Here is a 21,482-nt window from a genome sequence, read left to right on the forward strand (position 1 = left end):
ATTAAAAAAAAATTATTAAAAATTAAAATAATTAAAATAATGATAAAAAATAAGCCAACAACATCACATGGCATTGGGTATGGTATTAAATGCAAAATGGTCAAACAAATAATTCACATTTAGAAGTTTGTGTAATTTCCATGTTCATACGTATTGATTAATGTATAATTTGAAAAATTCATTCACATATAGTCATTGTGTTTACATGTGTGTTTACATGCTTCCAAAACTCTATAAATAGAGTTTAGCCTCATTTTGTAAAAGATTGAAGTTAATGAAATATAACTAGCCTCAATTCTCTTGCCTTTCTTCCAATTTCTATATTAATTTTTATTTATGTGATTGATAGACGTCGTCGTCCCTTGTCTCCTTTTTATATTTTAAAGTTCTACACAACTCTTAGATATGAGACAAACGATGACGGGGACAAAATTTTAGAATTCCGTCTTAATAATACTCAGTATGCTTGGGATGAGGAAACATTTAACACGGCTTTCGAATTTAAGGAGGCCGGCGTTACTAAATGGGAAAAGGATTTATCCCACAAAGAGTACTTCACTGAAATATCTAGAGAGGCTCGTTACAGTAAATCCACTACCACGAATAAGAGTCTGACGGACCCAATGGACCATCTAATGCACAAATGGATCTCATTTAATCTGTGCGGTCAGAGGATGCTGATAACGTCACTGAAATGGGCCTCCTTCTTTTGTGGTTATGAAAAAGGGTTGTCCTGCGAGGATGGCCCACATCCTTTGTAGCCAAATGGCTAATTTTCGCTTCACTAAGTGGACTGCATTCCCCTTCGGCTCTATCATTTCACGCATGACATTTTGTGAAAGGCTTACAGAGGAGTTGGACCAAAAGTCCAGCATTCCATTTTCATTACTTAGTCAATCTTATTTGCATAGGGCTGGTATTATTTACAACTCTGGTGTGTGGACTAGAGATTTTAACGCAGGTGCAGGAACAACTGGAGCCAGTTCTTCTGGTGCAGGTTCAGCAAATCTGATGCAGTCCAGTTCTGAGGAGGAAAACGAGGATTACCAGCCGGGTTATACTGGTGATTTAGAGGAGCGGATGGAGCAGGCCATTGCTGTTGGCGAGCAAAATAGAGCGGATATCCAGGCGCTCAATTATGATTTTCAGGATTTCCGCTTAGATTTCAACAGCTTGGCGAGCGATATTCGGGGTTGGATGGACCGCCACCCTTATGGAGTATTTTCTATCCTATTTTCTTTCTTGCACTTTACTTTATGCTTCGCTTTATGCTTTTCTGGAATAAATGCATGTTGTAAGTGTGGGGAGGACTGCAATAGGATATAAAACTTTGGATTTCTGCCATTTTGTGTGAGTTTGCATGTTTTTACTTTTAGTTTACTTTGCATGGTTGTGTGTGTGTGTTTATTTTTAGAGTCTTTGCATGTTTACTTTCAATTTTTAGGATTTCTGAGATTTTTGTTTTTGCTTTTAGTTTTTAGGAATAAAAAGAATCCTAGGCAGTTGAATTTGATGCATTTAGCAAACCTGACATTACAGTTGAAAATGTGCTTGAAAAATCTGAACGCTCAAATGAAATTGATGCATGCAAAAACTTTTGAACAACGTTTGAGTCTTCAAAGAGTATTATTTTGCCTAAGATTGACATGAAACGGAACGTTAGGTGAGGCTAGGATTGATACAAATAACCCCTAAATTGTGAGCTAGAGCCGTAAAGATCGATATTTTAGACTCATTTTTAGGAACAATTAATCTCTTAGGTGTGGGATTACATTTATTGTTATTATGCTTATAGGAATCGCATCCAATACTGGTTGAATGTTGTGTTATAATTGAACTTGAAGTGATTAGGCAACCTAGGTATAGCCCTTCGTGAACTTGAGCCTATTTCTTGTTTTAGCCAAAAACCCTTAATAAATCCACTAGATAAGCCCCTTTTGAGCCTACATTTACCCTCTTCTTTGATCAGCCTTGCTACAAGCCCTTAGCTTTCTTAAATACCCTTTCTCACCCAAATTAACTGACACAATTTAGTTTTGGTGAATCCTTTAGGCACACATCCTTCAAATTTCCGTTAGCAATTATTGAAAGGTTGTAATTTTAATAGAAGAAGCAACCCATTTGAATTTGACTCTTTTTTCCCTTCTATTCGAAAGAAAAAAAAAAGATGGTTAAAAACCAAATCAAAAGAATAAATTGTAGAGGAAATGATGAAAGACGTGCGTTAATTGCTTCCCGAACGCTTAATTGAATCACAAAACAACCTTGAGCTTGAACCATCTTACACATAGCGGAAAAAGTGTCCGTTTTGCAAAAATTCTAACTAATTGAGTCATTAAAATTCCCTTTTTCCTACCCCAACCTTTAGCCTATGTTACAACCCTTAAAAGACATATGATCTTGTTTAATCGTAATGCGTAATTTCGACCGGATGGATGATGCAATCTCAAGATGACCATTTTGTGCAATAAATTGTAGAGTGTTTACCAAATAAATCATTCACACCCAAACACTTGAGTGTTAGAGTGACCACCTGTGAGCTAGCAATCTTAGTACTCGTCTTTCGTTTTCATGAAGTGTTGGTCGATAAAACTAATTAATCAGTTTTGGAGACTCGTCTGAGGTTCACTTTGTTTTTAATTGCAACATGAGTAGTCCGAAATTGTAAAGATTATAAAAGTGCAATGGATTCTTGTTTCTGTACGGGAGCTATTTGCTGATTTTTCGCTGTTTTGGATTCTGTCTTGCTTGAGGACAAGCAAGATTCAAGTGTGGGGAGGTTGATAGCTCCCTATTTTATAGAGTTTTTACGGTTGTTTTAGATTGTTTTCGCTTTGTTTCCATTCGATTCTAGTATCATTTTGTTAGTTTTTAGTTAAATTCAACATTTTCCGTTATTTATGGCATTTTTGGTCTTTTCAGGGATTTCCAGGGACTATTTGAGCATTTCCGAACCAGACCCAAGCCTATTAGAGCATTTCCGGACTATTTAAGGACCGTCAGATCACTTTTGGGATTCGTTAGGGACCATTAGAGCGTATTTCGGAAGCCCGAGGACCTAAACAGACAAAAACCGGAGTTTGCCCCATTTTGGCACCAGTCTCGTCGAGACAGGCACTCGTCTCGTTGAGACACTCCCTGTCTCGACGAGACGAGGCGGAGAAAGGCGCACCAACGCCTTTCCCTTACTGAAATCTCAAATTTTAAGTCCTGGAAGCCTCTTTTTATTGTACGAAATGTCCATTGTACCCTCGGAGACACTAGGGTTTCGCCATATCTCTATAAATAGGGAGCTACTCTCAGTTCTTCGGGACGATTAATTAATTCTTAGCTATTTCAGTACATTTTCCAGCTTTACATTTAATTTCAGTTTAGTTGTAGCTTAGTCTTATTCGATTGAAGAACAAGTTCAACGGGTGGAGGATCCACCTTGTTTCATTGTAATCAGACAAACAGGTTTTAGAATTCCTTTCTCCTTCCCTTTTATCTTTATTTACTTTTAATCAAGAATTTCTTCCATTGTTCTTAATTGCATCTTTGATATGATTAGTTTGTCTATGAGCTAATCTCCATCCAATCTAGGATGGGGATGAAATTGGTTATATGAATATGTATTATTAGGACTTAGGGTTTATGTATTCGCTCCTGATTGATCAGATTATGCATGTTTAATGTGATTGTCTATACGAAATCTGTGTTAATCTGATTCCGCTAGAGACCACTAGGAGTGTGGCTACGTGACTGGGCCACGGCTTAAGTCTTAATTGTCAAAGAACTTAATGCTTTGCATGACCTAAGGTATATGCCTAATGAAGTCGTCACCTGAATACAATGTGAATAGTTTAGATGAATCTTGATCACATTTATCTTTTTTGTCAGGACAATTACCAACAATCACTAGTAGAACATAAACCTGAAGTCCTTAAACCCATACTTAGGAGTTACCCAATGAATTCTCTATCCTAGGTTGTAACCTACGCTGAATCACAATCCACCATGCGACTTGTTCTGTTTATTGCTTTCAGTAGATAGTTATTTATTTAATTTGTTTCACCACCAATTTATTATCAACTCCGCTAAATAGATAGATTTACCCTTCACATTTACTAATTAGAATAATAGTCTTTGTGGTTCGATCTCATGCTTAGCACAATATTACTTGTTGCGATAGGATACACTTATCCTATTAACTGCTATATATTTTACGAGCATCAGCAGTCAGAATATAAATCCCGCACCGCTATCCCGAGATCCACTCTTGAACCTTGTCCACAAATTCGTAGCACATAATTTGTTGGGCAAGCAAGAGAGTAATAAAGTATCTAGTGGTGAAGTGTTTATACTGTGGTGCATTTCCAAAGGAAAACCGGTCGATAATGTCCAGGCTATTTTTGAGGGTTTACGTAGCTAGCTAAGCAAAAAGCGTGGGTCACTTGGACTCCGTTATTTGGTAACCAACTTTGTCAAAAGCCGTTGGAAAGGCACTGTCTTTGACAAGAGGGTTACCCTCCAACACTACTTAACTCGGATTTTCTTGGAAGATCTACTTTTCAGATAGTGTTGACTTGAGATCCAGCTCAAGGAGCAAGCTCATGTAGCCAGCCACAAAAAACGAGCACGGGGACCACCGCAACAGAGGGTAGAAGAGGAGGAGCGAGAGGGAGCTGAAGAAGGAGATGCAGCAGAAGGGTACCAAACGGAGTACTAAGAACCGGGGTTTCAGGCTCAATTCCAAGCCATGAACACAATGTTGGATGAGATGCGCAGTCTCAACCTCCAAACCTATGCTACGGTTCAGCATATGGATCAACATTTCACTGACTTCGAGCAGACGATGGACCAGAGACGAGCTTAACTTAACTCTTCGAAGTAATATCATTTTTTCCTTGATAATAAAAACCGTGAGGCCAGTATTCGGACTTGAGCATGTGGCTGCGGACTACTGCGAACGTTATGGCATGGAATGACCATATCCCCCGGCCGATCAGTAAGTTATCTTCTCCACCCTAACTTCTTTCACATGTGTTTTACTGTCTCTATATGTAATGTTCCACTTATTGCATGATTTAAGTGTGAGGAGAAGGGGTAGACAAACTTACAAAAATTGTACAAAATTTTAAATTTTTGTTGCATCGTGTCTAGTTTAATTTAGCGTTTTTGGGTTTTATTTTCTGTTTTTGCATGTTTAGGACCTAAAACTGAAAACTTCATTCGAAGGTAAACTTCGTTATTTGTTCCTGGGGGCTGAGAACCGAATCTAAAGTTGCATGACAACTAGTTTAGGTGTGGGACACAACTTTTGTATCTGTAAGCGCATGAGCTAAAGATTGCATTTAGACCCTACTTTTGAAGAAATGCTAAAATCAGTACTTAGGTAGATAACTTAAGGATTGAAGGCATGTGATATTGAATTTGAGCTTGGGGAGAAGTAATAAGCACAAAATTGAAACCAAAAGAATTGTGAGTTGAATTTGAACCTAAGAGCGAACATCAAAAAGCTCTTTTTCTTGACATTTTTGTGTGAATGCTTTGACTTGTGGAAAATTACAGATTTTACACCTAATACTGAGTTGAACATGCATGCACTGATTTGAGATGATAAACGATGAATTAGTCTCATTAGAACTAATCTTTTCTTTACCTTATTTTATCTTTTTCATCCACTCTAGGAAGCTCCTTTCGATCCTTTATTTTTGTAGCTTGTAGTTTTTCTTTCGTTCTAACCCTTATTTTTGCAAACTATCACTTAGTTTGTTATCTACCCCAAGTTTTTGCAAAGCTCACATTGAGCCTTTGTTTTCTTCTAGCGCTTTTTCTTTGTTTATAGCACTATAAGATCAAGTCAAAAGGCTAAGATGTGAATGAGCATGACTATTAAAAGAAAACGAAAAAGAAAAGAAAAGAGACGAACAAAAAGGGGAGAACTTCGTTCCCCAATTCTTAAAAGATCAAAACGTCTCAGAAAAAAATGAATAAAAAGCTCAGTTACTTCATAATTGCTAAAGCCATTTTAACTTTATTTTTCTAGCGCTAGAACTCTTAATCCTTGTTGTACCTTTAACCCTCTTCTAACCACATTACAACCCCAATTCGAGGCTGTTTTTGATATCATCGGAGTCATGTAGCATAGTAGAGGCATTCAGATGAACGTGCAAAGTCAATGTAATCCTAAGCAAGAACATAAGCCGAGAGTAAACACTTTAGCCACCAAAATTGTGTGAATTGAGTGAACTACCCATGGTGAGGTGTTTTACTTAGCTATCCCCTTAAGCTCGTTTAATTAAACATGTATCCTTTTCTTAAGAATATGATCTATGATAATTGAAATGAGGCTTTTGGATACCGTGTCTCTACTTTGTACTTCCGAATGCATGTAATTACAGATGCTCGAAATTGTGTCAGACACCTAGTAAAATCAGGAGGTTTTCTAGCTTGGCTTGTGATTGCGGGTTTAATTTTTTAGTTTACTTGGGGACAAGTAAAGTTTTAAGTGCGAGTAAGTTTTGATAGGGATCAAAAACCCATATCTTTAGGTACGATTTTAGGACGGGTTTAGTTTACTTTTTGCCAATAAGCGAGCAATTCTCGCATTTATATGCATTTGTGTGTGTTAGTTAGAATTTCTATATGTTTTATTTACTTTTGTGGTTTAAGCTCGTTTTCTGATCGTTTTTGGGCAAATATGGCCAAACTAGCATGTACGTTAACTTTCAATTATCTTTTATCGCTAATTGATCCACCAAAAGTTGCACCAAACGGAGTATTTACTCAAAACAAGCGACATGTGGGTCAATTTAGCCTCAGAACTAATGTCGTTTGGAGTTTACGTGCATGTGCAGGTCAAAACAGGAACAAGTTCGAGCGAAAATCGCGTCGCGGGGACACCCGGCAGTCAAGCAGGGCATCTGGGCATGTTTGCTCGTTGAAACTGGCATTTTTAGGCCAGCTCGGTCGAGCTGGCCTTTGAATGCCAACTCGGGCGAGATGGCTCGCCCAACTCGACGAGCTGACCTACGTGAATCAGTCTTTTGACTGATTCCTGGCCCCACGATGCCACGATCGGTCTCCACTCTTCCCACCTTTCAAAAGGAAACAAATTAGGTCAGATATGGGGCCCGAACCACAACTATAAATAGAACTTCTATCTTGTAAATTAGATATTCTTCCATTATTGTAAAAACCCAAGCCTTCCCCCTTGAATAATCCTCTTCACCTCCTCCATCTCCTTTAACCTCCATTGAAGATCATCCGAAGTTCCGTTTCATCGAGGATTGTTCAAGGTTCATCCTTAAGTCTAGGAAGACGCCTGCATTGGTAGACAGGTTCCCTGAAAGGGATTTTCTTTCTCTTTTATATTCTGTTTGCTTCTGATCCATGTTATGAATCCTAGGCTCATTGTATCTTCATGACAATACTTTTCATCTTTAATAATATTATAGTTTTGTTTTGTTCAATTGGTTTATTGATTTTATCTTTCTCTTACGCTTTGTCTGATTGGTTTAACTCATTCATAAATCTAAAAATTAAGTTGGCACATATTGCGAGCTGAATCTAACCTAGTTAGTGTCTATATGATTGACAACCCTATAGATGATTAAGCCCAAATTGTTGAGCCTTAGAGCTAGTTTCGGCCTTACAAGAGAATCACTAACTAGGAACCTCAGAAGGATAAGTAGGGTTAATCGCCTCGGACACAAGTGACTTAGATTAGGTTTTTAAATCAGTTGTCTAAACAATCTATCTTCATTATTATCGTATCATTCCATGTCTTTTTGGGCAATTACATTAGTGAATGATCACACATGAGTAGAATAACTTAGCTAGGAGTAGAGTAATTTAATTAGGAGTAGTTTAACGTAATCAAAATCAATCTCAAACCCCCCAAAGCCTAGATAACACTAGAGACCGAGTAGCTTGATACTTGCAGGAATAAATCATGTGGATTCGATACCTGGACTTGTCCAGATTTTATTACTTGATAACGACGGGGTACACTTATCCCTTTGTGAGCCTCCACGAGGCGCATCAAGTTTTTAGCGCCGTTGCCGGAGGTCACCTGAAAGTTTAGGATCAAAGTTTAAATATTTCAGTGCCCAATATGCTTTATCTTCTAATTCAACAGGCAAGTGACAAGATTTCCCGAAAAATAAACATTAGGGGGACATTCCTATGGGAGTCTTGAAATCTGTCTGGTATGCCCAAAGAGCATCATCCAGCCTTAGACTCCAATCTTTTCTAACATTCCCTATTGTTTTCTCAAGAATACGCTTCAGCTCTCTATTTGACACTATCTGTCCACTCGTTTGAGGGTGGTAAGGTGTTGCAACCCTATGAGCTACGCCATACTTTTGGAGCAACATGTCAAATTGCTTATTGCAGAAATGGGATCCCCCCCATCACTGATGATAGCTCGGGGGGTGCCAAATCTAGTAAAGATATTCTTTTTCAGGAATTTCATCACTACTCGAACATCATTTGTCGGTAGAGCTTCAGCTTCCACCCATTTGGAGACATAATCAACCGCTACAAGAATGTATTGGTCGTTGTGTGAGATAGGGAAGAGTCCCATAAAGTCTATGCTCCAAACATCAAATAGCTCACAGACGAGTATGCCTTGTTGAAGCATCTCATTTCTCCTAGAGATATTTCCTACTCTCTGACATGCATCACCATGCATTTGTGGCCACCAAAATCCACTTTGAAGGATTTTTGCCGCTGTCCTATCTGGCTCTAAATGGCCACCTGGTTCTCTAGAATGACACATATTACCGACTCTACCTCTTCTTCAGGTATATATCTCCTAATCATGCCATCTGTGCAGAATCGAAATAAATACGGTTCTTCCCAAAAATATTGTTTGTTTTCAAACATAAACTTACGTCTTTTGTTTGCATCTAAATCAAGAGGAAGAATGTTACCGACTTTGTAGTTTGCGATGTCTGTAAACCAGGGGAGAGTTCTTACCGAATACAACGTTTCATCCGGAAATACCTCCTTGATCTCATCATGTTCCAAAGGTTGCTGATCTGACTCTAACTGATGATCTCCTATCACGTTCTCTACTCCCTTTTTTATCTTTGATCTCGATGTCAAATTCCTGGAGTAGCAGAATCCAGCGGATCAGCCTGGGTTTTGCATCTTTCTTACTCATTAAGTATCTCAAAGCTGCATGGTCAGTAAAAATAATTACTTTGGATAGCACTAAATATGATCTAAATTTGTCAAAGGCAAAAACTACAGCTAGCAACTCCTTTTCGGTTATTGAATAATTCTGTTGTGCGTCATTTAAGGTTTTGCTAGCATAAAAGATTGGGCGGAAAAGTTTATCCACCCTCTGCCCAAGACAGGCTCCTACACCCAGGTCACTGGCATCACACATTAACTCAAAGGGAAGGAACCAATCTAGACTTACCATGACAGGAGCTTCAATTAACTTCTTTTTCAACAATTTAAAAGCATGCATACACTCATTATTGAAATTAAAATCAGCATCCTTAAGTAATAATTGAGTGAGGGGTTTGGTGATTTTTGAAAAATCTTTTATGAAACATCTGTAAAACCCCGCATGTCCTAAAAAGCTCCTAACCAATTTTACATTGGTGGGTGGAGGCAATTTTTCTATCACCTCAATTTTAGCCGGATCGACCTCAATCCCTTTTCCGGACACCTTGTGTCCTAACACTATATAATTTTGGACCATAAACTGACACTTTTCCCAATTAAGTGCCAAATTTGTGTCTTCACAACGTTCTAAGACACGATCCATATTTTTAAGACATTGGTCGAAGGTGGGTCCTACAACATTAAAATCGTCCATGAAAATTTCCATGAACTCTTCGACCATGTCAGAAAAAATAGCCATCATGCAGCGTTGGAACGTAGCAGGGGCATTGCAAAGTCCAAAGGGCATCCGTCTATATGCAAAAGTTCTGTAAGGACAAGTGAATGTGGTTTTCTCTTGATCCAAAGGATCTCATCGCCAAAAACTTGATGCGCCTTATGGAGGCTCACTAAGGGATAAGTGTACACCGTCGTTATCAAGTAATAAAATCTGGACAAGTCCAGGTATCGAATCCACAGGATTTATTCCTGCAAGTATGAAGCTACTCGGTCTCTAGTGTTATCTAGGCTTGGGGGGGGGGGGTTGAGATTGATTTTGATTAAGTTAAACTACTCCTAATTAAATTACTCTACTCCTAGCTAAGTTATTCTACTCCTAGATGATCCTTCACTAATGTAATTGCCCGAAGGGACATGGAATGATACGATAATAATGATGATAGATTGTTTAGACAACTGATTTAAAAACCTAATCTAAGTCATTTGTGTCCGAGGCGATTAACCCTACTTATCCTTCTGAGGTTCCTAGTTCGTGATTCCCTTGTAAGGCCGAAACTAGCTCTAAGGCTTATCAATTTGGGCTTAATCATCTATAGGACCGTCAATCCTATAGGCGCTGATTAGGTCAGATTCAGCTCGCAATATGTGCCAACTTAATTTTTGGGTTTATGAATGAGTTAAACTGGTATTAAATGCGGACGCTAGCAAGTGTACTAGGTCGAATGTAGTATTTAGTAAGGCCAAGTGTCGTATTCCACAGGGATTGGTCTCTAGTGAGAAGAATAGGTTACCTTAAGTGTTAGATTCTTAACTTGGATGAATAATGTGTGAGATCTTAACATAAACAGAAACAAGCGGAAAGTAAGACGAATGAATTCAAGATAAACAAGCACAGATCTAGCCATACGCCTAACAAACAACTATGCCTAATTTTTATCACTAAATGAATTAGATCTATATTCTTGAGTTGGGTCTCTCTCTCATTGGTCACTAAGGTCCAGTGTCCCATTTCCAAAGATACTAAGTAAGTAGTATTAACCAAGTGTCCTTGCGCTAACATATAAACAAGCATTAAGCAACAGAGAGCATTCGTAAAGAAACCCCAATATGTGGTAGTTTTCGTATCCGTCCACTACAACATATGCCGATTGGCTGTTTCCATTACGTCGGAGCACTGTCGTGTCATCCTCGGTAACTATCAAATAGACTCGATCTTAATCTATTCTTGAAGCATGCTAATAACACTCAATCATGGATAAAAAATACTTTATTCATTGATAAGAGATACTTACAGTCGCCGTCTAAATGGCTGGCTAGGCCTGCAGAAGAACTACTCACTCATTGTCATGAGTGAACAGCTTGTTCTTCCCAAAAACATTCTTGCAACGGAAAATAAAAACAGAATATAAAAACTAATGGTGGCGGTAATGCCGATGTATCTATTACAATCATCTTCCTCCTATTTATACTCCCCTTACATTAACCCTAATTACAAGGGCAAAAAGTCACAAAAAGGTAAAAACAAGGATAAGTAAACAATCCTCCTACACTTGGCGCAAGATGGAAAGTTGTCTTGCTTTCCACGTTTTTTCTTCTCTTTCTCTCTCATGTAACTTGCTCGACCCGCGCGTTTATCCGTTTTCCTTCCAAATGACCTGTTAATGTTGTTGTTTAAGCTGTTATGTTCTACTGAGAGGCTGTTCGTGAGGATTCCTGGTTGAACTGTAATTTCTAGCTGTTTCTTCCATTTCTGGTTGAAAACTCGAACTTTGAAGCTCTTTTCCATGAATGATTGCCCTCATAAATTTGCTCTTTTTACTTGCATCATAAACCAATCAGACAAAAGGTAAGACAAAGATAAAATCAATAAACCAAATGAACAAAACAAAACTATAATATTATTAAAGATGAAAAGTATTGTCACGAAGATACAATGAGCCTAGGATTCATAACATGGATCAGAGGCAAACAGAATATAAAAGCAAAAGAAAATCCCTTTCAGGGAACCTGTCTACCAATGCAGGCGTCTTCCTAGGACTTAAGGATGAACCTTGAACAATCCTCGGTGAAACGGAGCTTCGGATGATCTTCAATGGAGGTTGAAGGAGATGGAGAAGGTGGAGAGGATTCTTCAAGGGGGAAGGCTAGGGTTTTTACAATAATGGAAGGATATCTAATTTACAAGATAGAAGTTCTATTTATAGTTGTGGTTCGGGCCTCGTATCTGACCTAATTCGTTTCTTTTTGCAGGTGGGAAGAGTGGGGACCGATCGTGGCATCATGGGGCAAGGAATCAGTCAAAAGACTAATTCCCGCAGGTCAGCTCGCCGAGCTGGGTGAGCTAGCTCGGTGCGAGCTGGCCTAAAAAGGCCAATTTCGATGAGCAAACATGCCCAGATGCCCTACGTGACTGTCGGGTGTCCCCGCGATGCGATTTTCGCTCGAACTTGTTCCTGTTTTGACCTGCACACGCACGTAAACTCTAAACGACATTAGTTTTGAGGCTAAATTGACCCACCAATCGCTTGTTTTGAGTAAATACTCCATTTGGTGCGACTTTTGGTGGATCAATTAGCCATAAAAGATAATTGAAAGTTAGCGTACATGCTAGTTTTGCCATATTTGCCCAAAAACGATCAGAAAACGAGCTTAAACCACAAAAGTAAATAAAACATATACAAATTCTAACTAACACACACAAATGCATATAAATGCGAGAATTGCTCGCTTATTGGCAAAAAGTAAACTAAACTCGTCCTAAAGGATAAGTGTACCCCGTCACTACCAAGTAATAATCTGGACAAGTCTAGGTATCGAATCCACAGGATTTACATCTGCAAGTATCGAGCTACTAGGGTTCTAATGTTATCTAGGCTATGGGGGGTTTGAGATTGAGTTTTGTTTAAGTTTATCTACTCCTAATTAAGTTATTCTACTCATAAGTGATCTTTAATTACTGTAATTACCCTGAGGTGAAGCGTGGTGATGCGATAATACCAATTTCAATCTATCTTATCAATCAAATATTAACCTAATATGAGTCACTTATGCCTAAGGCGATTAACCCTACTTATCCTTCTATGGTTCCTAGCACGTGATTCCCTTGTAAGACCAAAACTAGCTCTAAGGCTCAGAAATTTGGGTTTAATTTTCCATAAGGTTATCAATCCTATAGGCTCTGACTAGGTCAGATTCAGCTCGCAGTTTGTGCCAAGTATTTGTTTGGACTTATGAATGAGTTAAATCAAAAAGGCAAAGCGTAAGACAAAGATTAAATAACATAATCAATTGTATAAAACAAGAACTTGAATTAATATTAAAGATGAAAGATAGGTTTGTCACGATGTTACAATTAGCATAGAATTCATAGTATGGATCAGAGGCAAACAGAATGTTAAAGAGAAGAAATCCATTTCAGGGAACCTATCGACCAATGCAGACGTTTTCCTAGGACTTGAAGGATGGAGCCTTGAACAATCCTCAGGGAACACAGAGCTTGATGGGTCTTTAATGGCTGACGGAAGGAGGAAGAGGATTCTTCAAGGATTCAGGCTAGGGTTTTTACAAAAAGAAAAGATATCTAATTCCCAGCCTTCAGGGGCCAGCTCAAGCTAGAGGCTAGCTCGGCGGGCTGAACATGCCCAAAACACGTCGAGCGACTGTCGGGGGTCCTCGAGACGCGACTTTCGCCCGAAATTGATCATGTTTTAACCTGCACACGCACATAAACTCAAACCGACGTTAGTCCAAAGGCTAAATTGACCCACCAGTCATTAGATTTGAGTGAAAACTCTGTTTGGTGCGACCTTTGGTGGATCAATTAGCCAAAACAAATAAGTGACAGTTCACGTGTGTGCTATTTTGGCAATATTTGCCTGAAAACAATCAGGAAACGACTAGAAACTATAAAAGTAAATAAAACATACACTAAAACTAACTAAAACACACACATGCATAAAAATGCGAGGATTGCTCACTTATTGAATGCAAATCAGCCAAAATTATCCTAAAAATCGTACCTAAAGATAGGGGTTTTCGACCCCTATCAAACCTCATCACACTTAAAACTTTACTTGTCCCTAAATAAACTAAAAACTAAACCCGGAATCACTGGCCAAGCTAGAGAAACCTCCTGGTTTTACTAGGTGCCTGACACAATTTCGAGTATTTGTAATTACATGCATTCGGAAGTACAAAATAGAGATACGATATCCAAAAGCCGCAGTTCAATTATCACAAGTTATATGCTTAAGAAAAGGATACATGTTCAATTAAACGAGCTTTAGGGAATAACTAACTGAAACACCTCACCATTGGTAGTTCACTCAATTCACACAATATTTAGTGGCTTAAGTGTTTACTCTCAGCTTATGTTCTTGCTTAGGATTACGGTGAATTTGCACGTTCATCCAAGTACTTCTACTTTGCTACATGACTCCGACAATATCAAAAAATAGTCTCGAAATGAGGTTGTAATGTGGTTAGGAAAGGTTATAGGTACAACAAGGGTTAGAAATTTTAGCACTAGAAAAACAAGGCTACATGGCTTTAGCAAATATGAAGGGAACGAGCTTTTTTTTTTCTTTTTTTCTAAGACGTTTGATTTTATGAACTGGGGAACGATGTTTTTCCTTTTTGTTCGTCTCTTTCCTTTTCTTTCCTTTTCTTCTTTTTTTTTCCTGGTGCGGACTGTTTGATTGGTCCTTTTCCAGCAATTATGCTCGTTCACCTCTTAGCCTTTTGGCTTGCTCTCAATATGCCATAAACAAAGGAAAAGTGCTAAAAAGAACAAAAACTTGACTAGAGTTTTGCAAAAATCCGGGTTAGAGAAGAAACTAAGTGATAGTTTGTAAAAATAAGGGTTAGGAAAGAAAGAAAAGCTATAAACTACAGAAATTACGGCTCAAATGGGCTTCCTAAACTTGATGAAAAAGATAAAAACAAGGTAAAGAAAAATGGTCAATTCTAATGAGGCTAATTCATCGTCTATTGTCTCAAATCAGTGCGTGCAGACTCAACTCATTATTTGGTTCAAAATCTGTAATCCTTCACAACTCAAAGCATGCACACAAAAATATCAACAAATAGAGCTTTTTGATGTTCGCTCTTAGGCTCAAATTCAACTCACAATTCTTTGGGTTTCAATTTTTGTGTTCAGTAGTTCTCCACAAGCTCAAATTTAATATCACATGCTTTCAATCCTTAAGTTATCTACCTAAGTAATGATTTTAGCATTTCTTCAAAAGTAGGGTTTAGATGCAATCTTAGCTCATGCGTTTACAGATACAAGGATTGTGTTCTACACCTAAACCAGTTAGCATGCAATTTTAGATTCGATTCTTAATCCCTATAGACAAGTAACGAAGTTTAACTTCGGAGGAAGTTGGGTTTTAAGCCCTAAAACATGCAAAACATGCAAAACACACAAAAATAAAACTCAAAACACCAAAAACTAAACTAGACACGACGCAACAATTTTTTTTGTAAGTTTGTCTACCCCTCATCCTCACACTTAAATCATGCAATAAGTTCCAACATTGCATATCAAACAGTAAAGCTCATGTGTAAAGAGTTAGGGTGGAGAAGACAACTTACTGATCGGCCGGGGGTATGGCCATGGCATGCTGTAGCGGGTGCAGTAATCCTCCGCCACATACTCAAGTCCAGATAATCTCCGGTCCATGCTATCCTCGAATGTCGTGAAGCGTTGGTCCATCTGGTGAACAGTAGCATAGGTCTGGAGATTGAGATTTCTCATCTCATTCATCATGTCAAGAATGGCATGTTCATCAGTCAGACTAAGTATGCAAAGGAGATATTGAAGAAGTATGAAATGGACAACTGTAAGTCAATATCTACCCCAATGGGCACTGATATTGTCCTCTGTGCTGACGAAAACGGTAAGTCAGTAGATAGCAAATTATACCGAGGTATGATTGGCTCTCTACTCTATCTAACGGCAAGTAGGCCAGATATTCAGTTCTTAGTATGTTACTGTGCAAGATATCAATCTAATCCTAAGGAATCTCATTACATAGATGTAAAAAGAATCCTTAGATATTTGCAAGGCTCAGTAAATGCACGTCTATGGTATCCCAATACTGATGAGTTCACACTCCTTGGATACACTGATGCTGACTATGGACGAGACAAGCTGGAACGAAAAAGCACCTCAGGAGGATGTCATTTTCTGGGGAGCTGTCTTGTATCTTGGTTCAGCAAAAAGCATTCGTTAGTAGCCCTGTCAACCACTGAAGTTGAGTACATTGCTGCTGGAAGCTGTGTTGCCCAAGTCCTCTGGATCAAGCAATAGTTGGATGATTATGGAGTTAAAACAAAAACGATTGAAGTCAAATGTGACAATAAAAGTGTCATTGACTTATCAAAGAATCCAATCTAGCACAGCAGGATGAAGCATGTCAGCATAAGGCATTACTTCATCAGAGATCATGTACTCAAGGGTGAGATCAAGCTGACCTATGTCCCAACGGATGAGCGCTTGCTGATATCTTCACAAAGCCAATGGCTCATGAGCAGTTCAGCATACTAAGAGAAGCCATAGGTATGTTCAATACTCTTCAATAAATTCTAAGTACAAACTGTGCTGAGTGATTTTGCATGCTGAGTAAATTTTATATACTGAGTATTCTTGAATGCTGAGTGACCTTATATGCTGAGTTATAAAACTATCTTGCATGCTGAGTACACAAATTGCTGAGTAAAGCAACTTGCACAATTAAGGTTTGCACGCGTATTTAAGTAGTGACTAGGATGACGTAAGTGTCATCATTAGTAAATCATGCGCTGTAATCTGTCATTAATGTCAGAATTAAATGACACTGAGTGGTTTGAATTCCCACCGCTTCTTTGACCTATCAAATCACTCCTCTTCGGCTATAAATAGTGAAAGTTTTTCACTGTTTATCTTCTACGCTTGATAATTCGCACTAATCACTCTTTATCTCTCAAACTTCTCTTCCCTTCTGGGATTTCTCAAGAACATTAAGAACACCATGTCTGGAGAACTTCCTTCAAACTCTTCCAGCCACACTGAATCCTATGAAGATAGGAATTCAGACATTAATCCCTCATCTCTTGAGGAAAATCAAGATCAGGAGTACAGTAACACTTCTTCTGAAACCCAGTAGCCTATTCATGGTCAGCACGACCAGATCATGGCTGAGGTCAGCATATTAGGACAAAATCCCCATGCTCAGTCTTCTACGCCCAGAAAGAAGAAGAAGAAGAAGAAGAAGAAGAACAAGGTGCCTAGGGAAAGGACCTTTCCTATTATGCCGCAATTCCCAATGGTATTGTTGTCATCTTCATTTTCATCATCACATTTGTTAGTTTGTCAAACTTCTTATGCACAACAAGGAATATTCAAATAGTTCATGAGACTATCAAGCCCATACCCAAATACTTGAATATCTATCTCATATGCTCTGCATCTCTTCCCTTTCCAATATATCAATAAAAATATTTACAATCATATTTGATGCATTTCATGAAAAAAGGGAAAATCATATTGATCACCTCTAATAAGTTGTAGAGAAAAACTGTAGTCTTACTACATGATATAGTATCAAATCATATAATAAACGATATAATCCCATGGTGTTATAGATCGGTCAATAGATAAAAAAAATGTTCGTAATGGTGACCAAATTGGACAATCATATTAGCTTGAATTAGAGAAAAGTACCACTTTCTCAAGGACATGAGCACAGATTTTAAACACACAAATAGAAGAAGATTTACTCACCTCAACATAATCAATCTTCCCCCAGCTTCAGTTATTGCTTGGATTACCACATCTCTCAACACTCTACAATTTACTTGGCCATCCTCTGCACATGATTTGGCTTTGAACAAGGACTTGTTTATAGACAAAGCCTGCATGAAGCATATACAAGAATGAGCAAACTAGATAAGATGCATACAACAATTTTTGAGCTACTGCACCGCATGGTAAGAGAGGTGCATGTTATGATTCCATCATTTCAATAATGCAGCAACAAATTTTTTATGGATATTATGTCCTGTAAAAGGTGAGCTACAGTAAGGATTGGTCACAAAGGAATCAGTAGCTGTCATTTGTTATATAAAAACCTAAGAAACAACAGAAGTACTTAATATGTGCATCATATGTGTCCATGGCTACAGTAAGGATATGTTCATGGCTCTCAGTGATAAACACTTAGTTTTCATGGCTCTCAGTGATAAATACTCAGTTTTCATGGCTCTCAGCAATCAATGAACATATCGAAGACAAAATCCATGAACATATTTTCAGTAAGAATCAAAGTCTTGAGTCATTGTTTTATACTCTTTAACATATTTAAAATGAATATAACTAGAGAGTTATATGTGTATATATTGTCTTCAACCGAGACTTTCATATAACTATATGAGTAACTTACAATCTTTGAGTTGAACAAGTTACGCAGACCAAGTCGGAAAATCACCATCACAGCGAGGATCGTTGCTGACACAACTCTAAATAACTCTCCACCCAAGAGATGCCTTAATTCATTCAAAGCCTTGACTGCAATATCACCATATCATCCTCATAGCATGTTTCCAATTCACCAAACATTAGTGTACAATCATAATTTTGAAGATCTGATTCATTTCATATCAATAAAACAGATAGGCAATTCAATATACCATATTGGGAGTAGGCCCCAAGCAATACTTGTTTGATACCTTACCTGGAGTGGAAGTGAAACTGCATGAGCGCATTGCCGTAATAAATGTTGAGCAACAAACTTACCCAATGATTCCTGTTAAAGCAGGTTGTACATTATCCTTAAAATTGAGGAATATCAGTATGCCATTTCAGTCCAGTGTTTCATAATTAGCACTAGTGAGTAGAGAATGAAAATAATAGAACATAAATCAAAGCAGAATTCTCATTCACCTAGGTTGCTCACTTTATAAATTTTGCAAATTAAAAAAAGTCATCACATAACAAACAAATACCACAAGACATGAGGGAGGAGGAACACCCACACCAGGACAAAGACAAATAACGAAGCAGCAAATACACTATTATCTATGCACAACAGTTAAGAGATCTATCAAACAACTTACTATCAGTGCAGCCGAACGGCCAAAAACAGTCCCATTATCATTTGAAGTAGCATATTCATCATACCGGGCTTCTAAAAAATGACGTTCTTCTTCTACTATTTCTAGAAGGCGAGGAGGATAACGCAGATCCAATGGAGCACCACAGGTGGTCGAGCCTCCACTGCGTATAAGATCATAAACCTTAACAAACATTTCCAATATCCATGAAAGAGGTGATAAGAAAGCTTAGTTTTACAAAGTGAACAAAAAACCATATATCAATCGAAAATTGGGGGAAACGATACTTAAAATGGAGACTCAACAGCAATATGTTGTCTTCATTGAGGTCAGGCGACTCCGATCTATATCTGATGGCTCCGGCGATTCCTCGTGGCACCTGTCGATAGAGTTGTAGTAACAATAGTTCTCAACAAGATTTGAGAGAGTGAGAGAAAGAAAGAGAAAAGAGGAATTAGTAATATAAAAAAAGATAAAGCCCAACAATACTTACAGATGGATTTGAGAATGGTCAGAGAAGAAGACATCTAGAGATGCTGGGGAGATATCCAGATTCCAGAGATGGAGATGGAGGGAGCAAGGTGAGATGAATTCTAGAGAAATGGACAGACAAAATGAGAAATTAGGTTTTCATTCTGCCTTTTATATCCGTCTAAAAGATTGGGCGCGTTAAAATTTTAGGAAATTTTTGCTCCCCCGCTTTTCTAATATTTGGTTGACGCTTTTTTGGTTTTCAGTTAACAATGACAGTCATTTATATGCAGTGTCGCCTGATGCTTAAGTGACTTTTTCATCAAAATCGTGTGTGTTTGAGATGACAGAAGACTGTAATCGTAACGTCATCTGAGAATTGAGCGCGTTTTTAATTATGCCTTCAGATGACATAATGTTAAAATACTATCACGAAAAAATTCAGACGACACGAAAACAAATGTCTGTCATGTATCTTGTGTCATGTGAAAGGAAAAATGGCATAGTGACTGAGTTTCCGAAATTTCACAACCTTTAATCTTGCTATGTTGGGAAAACAGGGATGGTGGCGATTTACCAATCCATCTTCGCTTGTTAGTAAAGTTTTCAAAGCTAAATATTATCCGAGAGAGGATTTTATAGGGGCCTCATTGGGGCATTCACCAAGTTTTATATGGCGAATTATCTGAAGTTCTCAACTAATCATTAGAGAATGAATCAGATGGAAAATTGGAAACGGTCAATCAATAAATGTGTGGAGTGAGAGATGGTTCTGTGATAAGGAGGATGGATGTATACGAACCCCTATGGTGGATGGGTTGGAGTATTTGAAAGTTAGTGATTTGTTTATCCATAATTCCAAGGATTGGGATGAAGAGCTGTTGGAGGAAGTTTTCGTGTATAGAGATATTACATAAATTCATAAACTGTCCGTTGGTACTTTGAGTAGTGAGGTTCGGTTAATATGAAAATTCCATTCTTCGGGACGTTACAAAGTGAAAAGTGCTTACAGGTTGGCTACAACGTTGGAAGCAGGTGAAAGATTTCATATTCAGGGAGTCTGGAAAAATTATGGTACGCTGAAATTCCACACAAGGTCCGATATTTTGGTTGACAACTAGCACGTAATTGTCTCCCAATGCGTGTGAATCTTCTATTTCATGGGTTACAGGTATGTAGTACTTGTGTGATATGTAACGAACCTTGGGAGGATGGATGGCATCTTTTTAATGAATGTGCAGGGGCTATAAGAGTGTTGCAGAAGGCGGGACTGCTGGAGCGAATTAATGCGGAGGTGACAGTGGCTAAGAATCTGACAACATGGTTTCATAATATGATTGGAGCAGAACCGGAACAAATTGTGAAAACATTTTTGATGCACCTCTGAAGTTTATGGCAGGTTAGGAATACCCGTCTTTGGCAGTATGAGATTCGCACAACAGATCAAATAATGGCGCAAGCTTGCACAGTACTTAATGATTGGTCAGAAGCAAATACCTTGAGGAATCAGACTGGTACGGAAGAACAACGGATTGGAAATACAGTAGCAGAAAATAATTCATTCGCTGGTTGCACGGCTTGGCACCCGCCATCAGAAGGATTTCTCTCGTGTTGTGTTGATGTCGCGTGCTTTAACGTTGATGGTCGTGCAGGGATGGGAGCAACAGTAAGAGATGCAAATGGGCAGTTTGTAATGGGGAGATGTGCGGGTCTGTTATGTTGTCTGACAACTCGAGAATGTGAGGCCGAAGCTCTATTACAGGCTATGCAATGGCTAGAAGCTGTTGGAATAAGGAATGTGATTTTCGAATCTGATGGTAAACAAGTGATTGATGCAATAAATTCTAGTTTTGTTGATGATTCTGAATTTGGGGATAAAATTATTCAAATACGATCGATTCTAACATCAAATGACTCTTACTCAGTCAAATGGATACGGCGACAAACGAATGAGATGTCACATGAGTTAGCACAGTCTTCTCGTTTATCCACTTGCCCTTCTTTTTTAAATTTATTACCGAGTTATGTTTCTGATTCATTGTTACAATTTTGCCATGATTTGGCTCATTAATGCATTG

The 21,482-nt window shown here is 38.3% G+C and overlaps 1 long non-coding RNA gene across 1 annotated transcript; it reads right to left on the minus strand.

Moving 5' to 3' along the window:
* Window positions 1-13,185: 13,185 nt before the first annotated feature.
* On the minus strand, window positions 13,186-19,530 carry LOC136223937 (uncharacterized). Its single transcript, XR_010686206.1, has 3 exons — window positions 19,427-19,530; window positions 18,264-19,312; window positions 13,186-17,736 (listed from the first exon to the last, which is right to left on the minus strand). It is a non-coding gene; the product is annotated as an uncharacterized lncRNA (long non-coding RNA).
* Window positions 19,531-21,482: the final 1,952 nt, after the last annotated feature.

Source organism: Euphorbia lathyris, chromosome 3 (genome assembly GCF_963576675.1).
Source record: "Euphorbia lathyris chromosome 3, ddEupLath1.1, whole genome shotgun sequence".
In the NCBI taxonomy this organism is placed as follows: Eukaryota; Viridiplantae; Streptophyta; class Magnoliopsida; order Malpighiales; family Euphorbiaceae; genus Euphorbia; species Euphorbia lathyris.